Source organism: Callithrix jacchus, chromosome 8, assembly GCF_049354715.1.
Source record: "Callithrix jacchus isolate 240 chromosome 8, calJac240_pri, whole genome shotgun sequence".
Lineage (NCBI taxonomy): Eukaryota > Metazoa > Chordata > Mammalia > Primates > Cebidae > Callithrix > Callithrix jacchus.
In genome coordinates, this window is record NC_133509.1 from 95,429,258 (window position 1) to 95,445,507 (window position 16,250).

Below are 16,250 nucleotides of genomic sequence, written 5' to 3' on the forward strand. Positions count from 1 at the left end.
CCATGGTGTGTGTATTCCATGGTATATATGTATGTGTGTATATATATATATGTATATCACATTTTCTTTATCCACTCATCAGTTGATGGGCTCTTAGGTTGATGCCATATCTTTGCAATTGTGAACTGCGCTGCAGTAAACATACACATGCATGTGTCTTTTTGAAATAATGACTTCTTTCCCTTTGGATAGATACCCAGTAGTGGGTTTGCTGGGTCAAATGGTAGATCCACTTTCAGTTCTTTGAAAAATCTCCATTCAGTTTTCTATAGAGGTTATACTAATTTACATTTCCATCAGCATTTCTTTTTCATATCCACATGAATATCTATTGTTTCTTGATTTTCTAATAATGGACATTCTGTGTGGAGTAAGGTCTGATTTCATTGTGTTTCGTGGTTTTTTTTTCCCTGAAATGGAGTCTCGCTCTGTCGCCCAGGCTGGAGTGCAGTGGTGCAATCTCGGCTCACTGCAACGTCTGCCTTCCGGGTTCAAGCAATTCTTCTGCCTCAGCCTCCTGAGTGGCTGTGTCTACAGATGCGTGCCACCATACCTGGCTAATTTCTGTATTTTGGGTAGTGATGGGGTTTCACCATATTGGCCAGGCTGGTCTCAAACTCCTGACCTTATGATCTGCCCACCTTGGCCTCCAAAAATGCTGGGATTATAGCTGTGAGCCACTGCGCCCGGCCCATTGTGGTTTTTATTTGCATTTCCCTGATATTTAGTGATGTTGAACATTTTTTTCATATTTTTTGGCCATTAGTATATCTTCTTCTCAGAAATGTCTATTCATATCCTTTGCTGACTTTTTGATGGAATCATTTGTTGTTTTCTTGCTGATTTGTTTGAGTTCCTTATAGATTCTGGATATTTGTCCTTTGTTGAATGCATAATTTGCAAAAATTTGTATCCCATTCTGTAGGTTGTCTGTTTACTCTGATGATTATTTCTTTTGCTGTGCAGAAGCTTTTTAGTTTAATTAGGTCCCATTTACTTGTTTATTTATTGCATTTACTTTTTGTTGTTATTGTTTTGTTTTCTTTGTTGTTGTTGTTCTTGTTTTTTTGTTGTTGTTGTTTGTTTGTTTTTTGTTTTTTTTTTTTGAGATGGAGTCTTGCTCTGTCACCCAGGCTGGAGTGCAATGGCATGATCTTGGCTCACCACAACCTCTGCCTCCCGGGTTCAAGTGATTCTTCTGCCTCAGCTTCCAGAGTAGCTGGGATTATAGGTGCCTGCCACCACACCTGGATGATTTTTGTATTTTTAGTAGAGACGGGGTTTCACTGTCTTGGCCAGGCTGGTCTTGAACTCAACTTCATGATCCACCCACCTCGGCCTCCCAAAGTGCTGGGATTACAGGTGTGAGCTACCACGCCCAGCCTTGTTGCATTTGCTTTTGAGGTCTTAGTCATAAATTCTTTAACTAGGCCAATGTCCAGTAGAGTTTTTCCTAGGTTTTCTTCTAGAATTTTTATGGTTTCAGGTCTTAGATTTAAGTCTTTAATCCATCTTGAGTTAATTTGTGTATATGGTAAGAGAGAATGATCCAGTTTCATTCTTGTTCATGTGGCTATCCAGTTTTCTCAGTACCATTTATTGAATAAGTTTTCCTTTCTTCAATTTACGTTTTTATATACTTTGTCAAAAAACACTTGGTTGGGTTGTAAGTATTTGGCTTTATTTCTGGGTTCTCTGTTCTGTTACATTCCTTTATGTATCTACTTTTATACCAGTACCATACTGTTTTGGGTACTATACCCTTGTAGTATAATTTGACATTGGGTAATGCAGTGCCTCTGAATTTGTTCATTATGTTTAAGATTGCTTTGGCTAGTCAGGCTCTTTTCAGTTCCATATGAATTTAGGATTTGTTTTACTAATTCTGTGAAAAGTGCTGTTGGTATTTTCTTTTCTTTTCTTTTTGAGACAGAGTTTCACTGTTGTTACCCAGACTGGAGTGCAATGGCACAATCTCGGCTCACCGCAACCTCCGCCTTCTGGCTTCAAGCAATTCTCCTGCCTCAGCCTCCCGAGTAGCTGGGACTACAGGTGCACACCACCATGCCCAGCTAATTTTTGTATTTTTAGTAGAGACGGGGTTTCACCATGTTGACCAGGATGGTCTCGATCTCTTGACCTCGTGATCCACCTGCCTCAGCTTCCCAAAGTCCTGGGATTATAGGTGTGAGCCACCACGCCCAGCCTGTTTTCTTTTCTTTTCTTTCTTTCTTTTTTTGAGCCTGTTGCCCAGGCTCAAGCAATTCTCCTGCCTCAGCCTCCCGAGTGGCTGGGATTATAGGCATGCATCACCATGCCTGGCTAATTTCATATTTTTAATAGAAATGTGGTTTCTCCATGTTGATCAGGCTGGTCTCAAACTCCTGACCTCAGGTGATAGGCCTGCCTTGGCCTCCCAAAGTGCTGAGAATATAGGCATGAGCCACTGCACCTGGCCAATGTTGGTATTTTCATAGGAATTTATTTGAAACTGTAGATTGCTTTGGGCTGTATGGTCATTTTCACAATATTGATTCTTTCAATCCATGAACATGAAATATATTTCCCTTTTTTTGTGTCATCTATAATTCCTTTCAACAGTGTTTATAGTTCTCCCCATAGAGATCTTTCACTTTCTTGGTTAAATATATTCCTAGGTATTTTATTTGCTTTGTAGATACTGTAAAAGGAATGAATTCTTCATTTGATTCTCAGCTCAGTCATTGTTGATGTATAGCAGTGCTGCTGATGTGTGTACATTGATTTTGTAACCTGAGAGTTTACTGAATTCATTTATCAGATGCAGTAATCTTTTGGAGGAGGTTTTAGGGTTTTCTAGGTATAATATTGTATCACTGGCAAACAGAGATAGTTTGACTTCCTCTTTTCCAATTCGATTGCTGTTTGTTTTTCTTGTCTGATTACTCTGGCTCATACTTTCTTTAAAAAATTTATTTAGAAACAGGGTCTTGCTATGTTGTTCAGGCTATTTTCAAACTCCTGACCTCAAATGACCCTCCTATCTCAGCCTCTGAAAGTGTAGGGATTACAGGTGTGAGCCACTGTACCTGTCCTAAATTTCATTCTTAATTTCTTCCTTCACCCATTTGTCACTCAGGAGTGTATTGTTTAATTTCCATGTATTTGCATGGTTTCTAATGTTGCTCTTGTTATTGATGTCTAATTTTATTCCATTGTCATTAAATAAGGTACTTGATATGCTTTCAATGTTTAAATATTTTATAAGGCCAGGTGCAGTGGCTTACTCACACCTGTAATCCCAGCACTTTGGGAGGCCAAGATGGGCAGGTTGCTTGAGCTCAGGAGTTTGAGACCAGCCTGGGCAACATGGTGAAACCCCGTCTCTACAAAAAATACAAAAACTAGCCAGACATGATGGCACATGCCTGTAGTCCCAGCTACCCAGGAGGCTGAGGCAAGATTGCTTGAGCCTAGGAGGTGGAGGTTGCAGGGAGCCAAGATCATCCCACTGCACTCCAGCCTGGGTGAAAGAGCAAGACCTTGTCTCCAAAAAAAAATAAGTTTATTTTTGGAGACCTGTTTTATTTCATAACATAGTCAATCTATGAGAATGTTCCATGGCTGAAGAAAAGAATGCATATTGTATAACTGTTGGGTGAAATGTTCTGTAAATGTCTATTAGGTATCTGATCTATGGTGCAGTTTATTTTTTAAATTTTATTTTCAATTCATTTTTCTATTTGAGAAATGGTGTTACTCTGTCACCCCAGCTGGAGGGCAGTGACACAATTATGGCTCAATGCATCCTCAACTTCCTGGGCTCAAGTGGTTTTCCTGCCCCAGTCTCCTGAGTAGCTGCTGCTACTACAGGTGTGCTTCACCACACCCAGCTAATTTTCTTTTTTTTATGTGGAGATGGAGTCTCACAATGTGACTCAGTCTGGTCTCAAATTCCTGAGCTTGGGTGATTCTCCTGCCTCAGCATCCCAAAGTGCTGGCATTATAGGCCTGATCCTAGGTAAGAGCCATGGCACCTGACTTATGGTGCAGTTTAAATTCACTGTTTCTTTGTTGATAGTCTGTCTAGATGATCTGTCCAGTGCTGAGAGGGGGTATTGAAGTCCCCAACTATTATTGTATTGGGGTCTATCTGTACTTTTTGATCAAATAACATTCACTTTATATATCTGGGTGATTCAGTGTTAGGTGCATATATATTTACAATTGTTATATTCTCTTACTGCATGGTTCCCATTATTATTATATAATGTGCTTGTCTTTTTCTTTTCTTTTCTTTTTTTTTTTTTAACATTTTTCAACCTGAAATCTCTTTTGTCTGACATTAGGATAGCTACTCTGCTCACTTCTGGTTTCTGTGTGTATGGAATATCCTTTTCCCATTCCTTCATTTTCAGTCTATGTCTTTACAGGTAAGCTAAGTTTCTGGTAAGGAGCATAGAGTTGAGTTTTGTCTTTTCATCTATTTTGCCAGTCTATGTATTTTAAATGGGAAATTTAATCAATTTACATTCAGAGTTATTATTGATAGGTGAGGACTTATTCCTGTCATTTGATGGAATGGTTTCTGATTGTTTTATATGTTATTTCTTTCTTTCTTTATCTGTTATTATTTATTTTTACAGTTGCGTGGTTTTCTGTAATGATACATTTATTTTTCTCTTTTTCTCCTTTGTGCATCAGCTCCATAAGTGACTTTTTTGTTTGTTTGTTTGTTTGTTTGTTTGTTTGAAACAAAGTGTTGTTCTGTCACCCAGGCTAGAGTGCAGTGGCACGATCTCGGCTCACTGCAACCTCCACCTCCTAGGTTCAGACAATTCCTTTTTTTTTTTTTTTTGAGACAGAGTTTCACTCTTGTTACCCATGCTGGAGTGCAATAGCATAATCTTGGCTCACCGCAACCTCCACCTCCTGGGTTTAAACAATTCTCCTGCCTCAGCCTCCCAAGTAGCTGGGACCACAGGTGTGCGCCACCATGCCCAGCTAATTTTTGTATTTTTAGTAGAGACGGGGTTTCACCATGTTGACCAGGATGATCTCAATCTCTTGACCTCATGATCCACCTGCCTTAGCCTCCCAAATTGCTGGGATTATAGGTGTGAGCCACCGCGCCCAGCAGTTCAAACAATTCTTTTGCCTCAGCCTCCCAAGTAGCTGGGACCATAGGCGTGTGTCACTGCACCCAGCCAATTTTTTTTTTTTTTTTGTATTTTTAGTAGAGATGGAGTTTCAGCATTTTGGCCAGGCTGGTCTCAACTTCTGACTTCAGATGATCCACCTGCCTCAACCTCCCAAAGTTCTGGGATTACAGGTGTGCACCACCGTGCCCAGCCTGTAAGTGAGTTTTACAATTTTGCATGTTTTCATGATGGTGATTGTCATCTTTTCATTTCCAGATATAAGGATCCCTTGATTGTTTATTTTAAGGGCAGTCTACTGGTGATGAGTTCCCTCAGTTTTTCTTTGTCTTTGCAAGATTTTATTTCTCCTTCATAGCTGAAGGATAGCTTTGCTTAGTATACTATTCTTGGTTGACAGTTTTTTTTATCATTCCACTCTCTGGCCTGTAGGAGTTCTGGCTAGGTGCAGTGGCTCACACCTGTAATCCCAGCACTTTGAGAGGCCAAGGCGGGCGGATCACTTGAGGTCAGAAGTTGGAGACCAGCCTGACCAAGATGGTGAAAGCCCATTTCTACTAAAAATACAAAACATAGCAAGGTATGGTGGTGGGAGCATGTTATTTTGACTACTTGGGAGGCTGAAATGAGAGAATCACTTAAACCCAGGGGGAAGAGGTTGCAGTAAGCCAAGATCACACCACTGCACTCCAGCCTGGGTGACAGAATGAGGAATGAGACTTCATCTCAACAAAAAAAAAAAAAAAAAAGAAAAGAAAAGAAATAAATAAAGAAAATAAACACATTTTTTCTGAGAAATTGTTAGTCTAATGGACTTTCCCTTATATGTGACTTAATACTTTTTTCTTGCTGCTTTTAAAATTATTTTGTTGCCTTTTACTTTTGACAATTTGATAATTTGCCTCAGAGAGAATCTGTTTGGGTTGAATCTATTTGGGGTTCTTTGCACTTCCTCAACCTGGATATTCATCTCTCTCCTTAGAATTGGGAGATTTTCTGCTATGATTTCATTAAATATATCTTCCTCACCTTTCCCTTCTCTTCTCTTTCTGGAATGTTCATAAGATAAATATTTGTTTGCTTAATGGTGTCCCATAAATCCAGTAGGCTTTCTTCATTATTCCTTCCTTCCTTCCTTCCCTGTTCTTCCTTCTTTCCTTCCTCTCTTCCTTCCTTCCTTTCCTTTTTTCTTCCCTCCTTTCTTTATTTCAAAAGAGCTGTCTTCAAGTCCAGAAATTCTTTCTTCTGCTTGTTCTACTCTGATGTTGAAGCCCTTGGCTGTATTTTGATTTCATTAATGAATTCATTAGCCCTAAGATTTCTGTCTATTTGTTTGCTTGTTTTAAATATCCATCTCATTTTAAACTTCTTGTTCAAATAATAAATTGTTTTTCCTGATTTCATTGAATTAACTATCTGTATCCCCTTGTATCTCACTGAGTTTCCTTATTATTGTTATTTTGAATTCTTTTCTGGCATTTTCATACATTTTCTTAGGATTGGGGTCTGTTACTGGTGAAATATGATTTTCCTTTGGAGGTGACGTATTTCCTTGCTTTTTCATGTTTGATGTGTCTCCACATTGATTTCTACACATCCAGTGGAAAAGCTGCCTTTTCTGTTTATATGGAGTTAGTTTCATAGGGGAATACTTGTTTGTATGAATGTGTCCTGGGGTGTTGGTTTGGTGGGATGTGTTAGCTTTTGTTCTAGGTGGACACAGTAGTGTAGACTTTGTGTAGTTTCTTCCTGTGCAATCCATAACTATGACATTTTCATGTTTCTCAGTGGCCAAGGCTGAGCTTGTGGTGATGGTATGACTTTGCAAGCAGTGGCCTCACCAGACTATTTCTTAAGTCCAGGATACTTGTGTGCACATGGTGAGTTGGCCAACTTGGAGGTCTGGCTCACTGAGGTTGAGGCCATAGGGCTGTTACTCTGGTTGGGAGCATGGGCAGATAGTTGCATGGCTGGCCTGGGGGCATGCCTGCCAAGAACAGTCTGAAGTGCTGTTTCTCTGGCTCAGGATGTAGGCGCAAAACTGCTTGGCTGGTCTGGAGGCAATTCTGCTGGGAGTTACCCACAGACCTGTTTCTCAGGCCCAGGATATAGCTGCATAGCTACTCAGCTGGCTTGGTAGTATGTTTGCCAAGAGTTGCCCACAGGGCTGTTTCTCAGGCCCAGGACATGCGCATATGGCTTCTTAGCTGGCCTATTGGCATATTTGCCAGTGGTGGCCCATGGGACTCCTTCTCAGGCCTGGGATGAAGGAGTGAGTCTACTCAGCTGGCCCATATCACATTTTTTTTAACTGCAGGATTTCTCACAGAATTTAATGCACTTGGGGGGGCACAGTGGCTCATGCTTGTAATTCCAGCACTTTGGGAGGCCAGTATGGGCAAATCACTTGATGTCAGGAGTTCAAGACCAGCCTGGCCAACATGATGAAACCCCATCTCTACCAAAAATATAAAAACTTAGCCAGACATGGTGGCATACACCTGTAATTCCAGCTACTTGGGAGGCTGAGGCAGGAGAATCTCTTGAACCTGGGAGGCGGAGGTTGCAGCAAGCTGAGATTGTGCCACTGCACTCCAGCCTGGGCAACAGAGTAAGACTCCATCTCAAAAAAAAGAATTTTATGCACTTGTATACCCTGTGAACATTCAAGAATGACATAAAATACATTTTTTTAAAAAAACAAAACCTTTTTCAATATCAGTGGATGAAGTTTAATCCATTTTTATGGAGCATTTCAATGGAGTAATGTTCTTTGAAACACATCATGGAAGAACCTAATTAAGATTTCTGACACCAAGAACCCTATGTAAAGGTTTTTGAGGAAGGACTAAACAATTAATACAGATTTTGGTCATGAACATATTCTCTTGAAAAATGGTCATGAAATTTTGAAAGCCATTGATTTTGGCATTACCCTAAAAGTAGAGGCAACTCATCTGTGGAGTCAGTGTTTTGAGGGGAGGGGTCTGGAGAATGGAGGATAAAAACTTGGAACTCTGGGATTACTCTAGGCAGATTAGAAGGTCACTGGATTATGTCCAACAAATTTGATTATCTCATTTCTGTGTATATTAGTTATTGCTGCAATATTGCTACATAACAAATAATCATAAATATTTTAATGCCTTACATAAACATTTTTTTTCCTCACCTCTGGATGTAAGGGACAGCTGGGTTGGCTGTGCTTTGAGCTGTGAGTTGGGTTGGGTTCAGGTCTGCTGCACATGTCTCACATCCTGCAGCTAAGAGGTACCCAGGGTTGCATTAAAGTACAAGAAAATGGAATCTCTAAGGCAGCAAGTTAAATGAAACCACAGAAGCAAATCTGAAGCCTTTGATTAGATGTTATATTGGCTCACATTTTATCATCCAAGGCAAGTCACACAACTAAGCCCAATCAGAGGCCTGGTTTTTTGTTTATGTACAAATGCATTGGCATTGACAAGATTTGGGCTTCATCGGTTAGCACTTGAGAGCTCAAATATCCACTCAATGTTGCCAGATTCTTTATATCAGTGAAAATGTTTGGGGAATATATGTGACTTATGTTTACTCAGACCTCTGGGAAGCATGCATGTAAGGTAATATGATCTTCAGGTATTTAAGGTCAGATTTAGGACAGTGTATCAAAGATTGCACTTAACTATTTTCTTTTCCTCATAATAATTACTTTGATTTACAGATGTATCTAACAGTTTTCATGGAGAAATCAGTTCAACTAAGAAAGACTGAAAAGAGGTCTATCAGTATGAATTAAGTAAACATTTTGAATTACAGAAATAAATTAAAAAGCAGTTTTATCTGGGCATGGTGATTCTTGCCTATAATCCCAGGACTTGCTTGAGGCCAGAAGTTCAACACCAGTGTGGACAACATAGTGAGACCCTATCTCTTAAAAAAAAATTAGATGTTTCTGGTTGGAAAGACTGCATCCAGGTCCCCTCCCCCTTCCCCCACCATCGCCCAGCAGACACATATTCCAAGCCTGACATTTGTGTGCACCTGAGTCCGGCATTCATGCTGTTCCCTTTACCAGGAGTCTCATTTCTCGGAAGGTTCTGGGCAGGACCCTGTCTCATTCACCGTTGTACCCCTGCATTGACCACAGTGCCTGGCACCCAACAAAGAGGCCCATGGTGATCACACTCAACTTCAGAACTCAAGTGCCTTGCAAACAGCACCCTTTCCTTAGGGCCCCAGGCTTTCACTTCTAGGGTTTTCTCCAGTGAGTTTTCTAGAAGCTTCTTTACCTTCTGTTGCAGATTAAAAAAATGTTAATATGGACTTTTCAGTTTGGACCTCAGAGGGAGACGATGATGATGACAATAAAAATAATAATAGATTGTGGTGCTTAAAAAAAAATTAGCTAGATGTGGTGGTGCACACCTGTGGGGATTGCTACAGTGATCTGTGATTATGCCACTGCACTGAAGCCTGTGCAACAGGGTGGGGCTCTGTCTTTAAAAATAAAATGCACTTTCATTTATAGGTTATATAATAACTTAAAAAATATTTTCATGGGCCAGGCGTGGTGGCTCATGCCTGTAATCCCAGCACTTTGGGATGCTGAGGTGGGCCAATCACCTGAGGTCAGGATTTGAGATCAGCCTGACCAACCTGGAGAAACCCTGGCTGTACTAAAAATACAAAATTAGCCAGGCATTGTGGTGCATGCCTGTATTCCTAGCTACTTGGGAGGCTGAGGCAGGAGATTTGCTTGAACCTGGGAGGCAGAGATTGCTTTGCAGTGAGCCAAGATGGCGCTATTGCACTCCAGCCTGGGCAACACGAGCGAAATTCTATCTCAAAAAAAACCAGAAAATATTTTCATAGATCTACATGATAAACAGAGAGAAATACTTTATATTTAGCAATCAATGGCCTCTGTATTTGAGAGGGTTTCCAAGGGATTTAAGATGTTTGATAAAGTGTTCCCACTTTAGATACTTTACAAATGGACTAACATGGCAGGGTTTCGCCATGTTGGTCAGGCTGGTCTTGAACGATATTCTGTATACATTTAATTTATATTATTAATATGTACCATTTCAAATAAAATAGTTAAAGGTTAGTTTTAGCCTAATTCATTTCTCCTTGAAATAACACAAATTCTGTATTAACATAGTTTCACTATAATACTGGGAACTCAGTATTAACAATACTGCCAGTTTGCTACTTTATATAAAAATTTGTGCTCATTCTCAGAAAGTCAGATATGTGTTTGTTAAGATATCAGAGAATGACTATAATAAGAACAGAAGTAAGGACTCTTATTAGGTGAGATCGCATGTGTTCTTAAATCTAGTCTGTGTTTGTTGAAGAGATTTAGGAAAATCTGTTTAGTGTAATTGGGATAAAACACTCCAATATCTTTTTTTCCCCCCTTTTTGAGTTAGAGTCTCACTCTGTCACCCAGGCTGGAGTGCAGTGGCACAATCTCGGCTCACTGCAACCTCTGCCTTTCAGGTTCAAGCAATTCTCCTGCCTCAGCCTCCTGAGTAGCTGGGATTACAGGTGTCCACACCACACCCAACTAAGTTTTTTTTGTTTTGTTTAGTTTTTTCTTGAGATGGAGTTTCACTCTTGTTGCCCAGGCTGGAGTGCAATGGCAGGATCTCGGCACAGCAACCTCCGCCTCCCAGGTTCAAACAATTCTCCTGTCTCAGCCTCCCGAATAACTGGGATTACAGGTGCGTGCCACCACGCCCAGCTAATTTTTGTATTTTTAGTAGAGACGGGATTTTACCATGTTGACCAGGATGGTCTCGATCTCCTGACCTCATGATCCGCCCGCCTCGGCTTCCCAAAGTGCTGGGATTACAGGTGTGAGCCACAGCATCTGGCCAAATTTTGTATTTTTAGTAGAGGCAGGGTTTCACCATGTTGGTCAGGCTGATCTTGAACTCCTGACCCCAAGTGATCCACTTGCCATGGCCTCCCAAAGTGCTGGGATTACAGGCATAAGTCACCAAACCTGGCCTTCCAACATCTTTTAAGATTAAGACCCTGATGATTATTCATGCAGAGACAGGATTGAATTCATCTTCATTCCTATTTAGTGTTAATAAATCAATTTGCTGAGTAATGAGTAATGCACTCATACCAAGCTAAGGTTGTTTATTTGATAAAGAACACAAGCAAGAATGTACTTTTTAAATAAATAAAGTGAATACAAAATTCATTTTGTTCCCTAATTTTCAACAAAATGTATTTTTGGTTTTCCTTTGGCACATCTCCTAAGTAATTCACATCTTAATCAACCAACAACAAAAAACCAGTAACCAAGCAACCCTTGTCTTTCTATGACCAGTGGCTAGTTTTTATGGTTTCATTATAGCTAATGACTTATCTTTTCAACACAGAAATCATCTGGAAGGGAATTTTGTCAGGCTGTGGATAAGATAGGTGTCAGGGAAACTACACTGTCAATTGCTTTCTGAGGCTCCAACAGCTTAGATTTTACTACCTAGGCCTTGATACCCAGTAGGGAAGTGGAGCACACAAAAAAGGAAATGGATAAAGGGTGACAGTCTCTCTGCCTCTCCCCTTATCCATCCTTCTCTCACTTTCCCCTAAGTACACACACACACACACACACACACACACACACACCCTGCTGCACTTAGACATAGGGAAAAACCCTCAGTGGGAATAACTGGCTTTTATTTACAGTTTAAAGTGTAAATCATATTACTCCTTGCTCAATTTTACTAATCCACAATTTATCAGCCATTATTACAGCTTGATTCTTCTTGTGTGTGTCTTTAAAAGCTTTCCTTAAAAATGTAAATTACAGCCAGATGTGGTGGCTCACGCCTATAATCCTATCATTTTGGGAGGCTGAGACAGGTGGATCACCTGAAGTCAGGAGTTTAAGACCAGCCTGGCCAACATGGCAAAACCCTGTCTCTAGTAAAAATACGAAACTTAGCCAGGCGTGGTGATGGGGGCCTGTAATCTTAACTATTTGGGAGAAGAATCGCTTGAACCTAGGGGGCGGAGTTTGCGGTGAGCTGAGATCATGCCACCTCACTCCAGCCTAAGCAAAAGAGTGAGACTCTATCTCCAAAAAAAAGAAAAAAAAAAGGTAAATTATTCTGGGTTGGAGGATTGGGATAATCATAAACTGTTAACCATCAACATCAGTGTTATCACTTAAGGCACTTAGGGAGGTAGGCAATGCTTGAGGAAATGACAGACCTATTAGGGGGCAAAGTGGATACAGATGAAGGAGGTGGACAAGTATAGACCCAGACCACCCTCACCTAGCTGTACACCTCTAAATAATCCTGGTGGGTCACAGGTTGCTGACTCCATCTCCAAAAAAAAGAAAAAAAAAAGGTAAATTATTCTGGGTTGGAGGATTGGGATAATCATAAACTGTTAACCATCAACATCAGTGTTATCACTTAAGGCACTTAGGGAGGTAGGCAATGCTTGAGGAAATGACAGACCTATTAGGGGGCAAAGTGGATACAGATGAAGGAGGTGGACAAGTATAGACCCAGACCACCCTCACCTAGCTGTACACCTCTAAATAATCCTGGTGGGTCACAGGTTGCTGACTCCATCCCAATTATTTAATCTTTCATTTGCATCTCTTAGCAGATCACCATGTATTTCCCCTCTGTAATTGATCTGAACTTAACTCTGTAGGGGTAAATGAATTTTATTAAACCCTTTTTCTCATATCTTACAATAATATCTAACATACCCATTTCACAGAAAAAATACAGGGTCCAGTGAGGTGAACTAAGTCTCAAGGCTAGTTAGAATCTAGGTTTCTTGTTGCCTACCTCTATGTTTCATTTACTATTCCTCATCAACTCTTTAGATATCTGCTGAGTTCAAATGCAAATAATGTGGATATACCCACAGAGAAAATGTTTAGGAAGTTTATAGACACATAAGTATAAATAGCTTTTCTGTACATCACTGGTATTTTGAAACATTAGTCTAAAAAATGCTCAAAAAAAAAAGCTCAGTAAGAACATTTTTGTTAATGTCCCATTTGTCTGACAATCTTTAGCCAACCTCTGTCATCTGGAACACAGCTTTAAACTTGCATGTTAAGTGGAAAAACCTTGGAGTACTAATGAAAATAATTACCATAAAGGCCATTCACTAATATTAAAATATTTGAGGAACCATTCTCAGGGTCCACTCCAAAATGTACTGATTTATTTTTGTGCTCTACATAGGGATAATACTTTACCCAGTTTAGCAATATAGTTCCCTAATCCATAGCAATGAAATGATTTAAAAGGAATGGATGACTGTTACCATCACTATTCATTCAATAAGTAATTTTTAAGTGTCTACTATACCCCAAGCATAATAAATGCTGGAGAAACTAAAATAAACATGTAAAGAGGCAAACATGAACTTACAGTGGTATGATTAGTGCCACACTAAAGGAAGGTATAAATCCCTGTCTAATCACAAAATGGGCTACGCACAATTCTACTTGTGAGAATAAGACAAAGCCTTCCTGAAGATGTGACACTGAGTGAGTCTTGGGGATTGGGTTGTTATGAAAGAATCCGGTTCCTTTGGGGAACTGTTTCATGTGGCTATAGATGTGACAAGGCAGAGAGGCAGGGATGGGATCAAGGAGACTTTGTTTGGTGAAGGGTTTAAACAGTATTTCGTAGGCAATGAAGAGCCGTGGAAGGTTTTAAAGTGGAAAACGAGGCTGGGTTAAGTCTTAAATTCTGAAAGTTCCATTTGGATATAGCTGTTATGTAGCCAAAATGAGGACCAGACACTGGGATACCGTGTAGAAAGCAGTTGCAATAATTCAGTAGAGAAATGATAAATGCATAAAGTATAGGAGTAACCTTAGTAATGGAGAAGAAACTGAGTCAAGAGACAGAAAAAGAGCAGACTTGGATAGACTTGTGATCTGATACAGGTGGGGAGAAGAAAGGGAAAGACTCCAGAGTGAATCCCAGATGTTTTGTCTGGCCATCTGGGTGAATAAAGGTTGCTAAAATGAGCTTAGGGCAGGCTTAGGGAGATGAGAGTTTAATTTTCCATGTAGAATCTTAGGTAGACTGGGACATTTTGAAAATATCTATTAGGGAGCTAGATCTACCACCCTGGAACCCAGGAGACAGGTTCAGGCTGCGACAATCATCCTCGGTAGCAGTAAGTGGTTTTGGCTAACAGCAGGCAGCAGCATAGACATAAGTCTTGCTGAGCACAAAATTCTGGAGACAGTTGGAGGGCAAACTGCCCTCCATGCGGTTCAAGAGCTTGTGAAGTATTTCCTGTCTGACAGCTAAGGACAACATTGCAATCGTTTCCTAGTTTTGGCTCTCCTACCTCCTGCAACTCAATTCTCCAGATTAGCCATGGCAACATTTTAAAGTGTAAATCATGTTATATTACTCCTTGCTTACAAGCCATGAGTGGCTTCTCAGACTCAAATTCAAACTATTTGAGACCAGTAAAGCTCTGCCTGTGATCTGCCCTTGCCTACTTCTCTAACAAGATTTATCACATGACCCCTAGAGTTAACCCTGTAATCCAGACCCTCTGTCCCTCCCTCAGGGCCTTTGCACCTGCTGTTCTTTATGCCTGGAATGCCCTTTTCTAGGTCTTACTGGCTGGCTTCCTCTTCTGATTCAATTACCTATGCTGAAACGTTACTTCCTCAGAGAACTTCCTTGACCAATCTAATGTATGTCTTCCACCCTACCATTTCACATTCTCCATCTCATTACTCCTTGTTATTTAACACTGACTGACCATTATCTGAATGTGTCTTGTTATTTATTTACTATCTACTGTTTTGGAAATGATGATATGCAAAGGTAAATTTTCATTTATTCTTTTTTTTTGATACAGGATTTTGCTGTCAGCCAGGTTGGAGTGCAGTTGCACCACCCTAGCTCACTGCAGCCTCCTGGGCTCAAGTGATCCTCCACCTCCTGCCTCTTCCTCCCAAAGTGCTGAGATTAAAGGCCTAAGTCATTGTACTTGGCCCATTTATTGTTTCTTTTTTTTTTTTTTTGAGACGGAGTTTCACTCTTGTTACCCAGGCTGGAGTGCAATGGCACGATCTCGGCTCACCGCAACCTCTGCCTCCTGGGTTCAGGCAATTCTCCTGCCTCAGCCTCCTGAGTAGCTGGGATTACAGGCACGCGCCACCACGCCCAGCTAATCTTTTGTATTTTTAGTAGAGATGGGGTTTCACCATGTTGACCAGAATGGTCTCGATCTCTCAACCTCGTGATCCACCCGTCTCGGCCTCCCAAAGTGCTGGGATTACAGGCTTGAGCCAATAAATGGGTGCCCGGCCCATTTATTGTTTCTTAAGAGCAAGTGAACAAGTGGGATGGAGCCATATAGCTGAGGGCCTTGAATTCCCATTGAGGGTTTTTAATTTGCTAGTTTCTGAGGAGCCACAATGTTTTAAGTAGAGCAATAATCTTGTCAAATGTTTAAAAATCTTTGTTTGGTTAATGTTCTAAAATGTAACCACTCCATGACTGGGACCCTAAACTCATTGACTGAAACATTGTTCATGTTAACTGGTAAGGTTTACTTATACATAAAATTGCTAAATAAATGGGCGGAATGACAAGAATATAAAAGTCTAGAGATATCTGAAATTGATGGCTTTACCTAGTTTTGCAGAATTGGACAGCTGCTTTCCAATCTAGTTTATTAGCCTCCCCTTCCTTTCAGTGTAAGAAGCATAGAAAATTAGATGTCATGTAATTTTAAAATTAGGACCAAACTGTATCAAGGCCAAATTTTCTACATAGTCAGCAGCAGTGCCTTTTTACTTGTTACTTTCAGTGAAACTATCGCTGGACCCAACTGTGGTGGTACCAGACTTTGGCTAATGGCAGTGCCCTAGGGATGGGTGATATTGAGCTCTTTCAATAAGGTTGAAAATAGGAGGTCTTTGGACCCTTCAATTTAATTCCATTAAATCCTACAGAGTAACTGCTGTGTGCCAAACATCACATTCATCTCGTGGGCAAAAAAGAAGGCAGGGAAGGAGAAGGTACACTTCTTCCTTTTATGGAGGATGCAGTCTAAAAATTTATCTCTGAGTATGCAGTACAGTTAATTGCT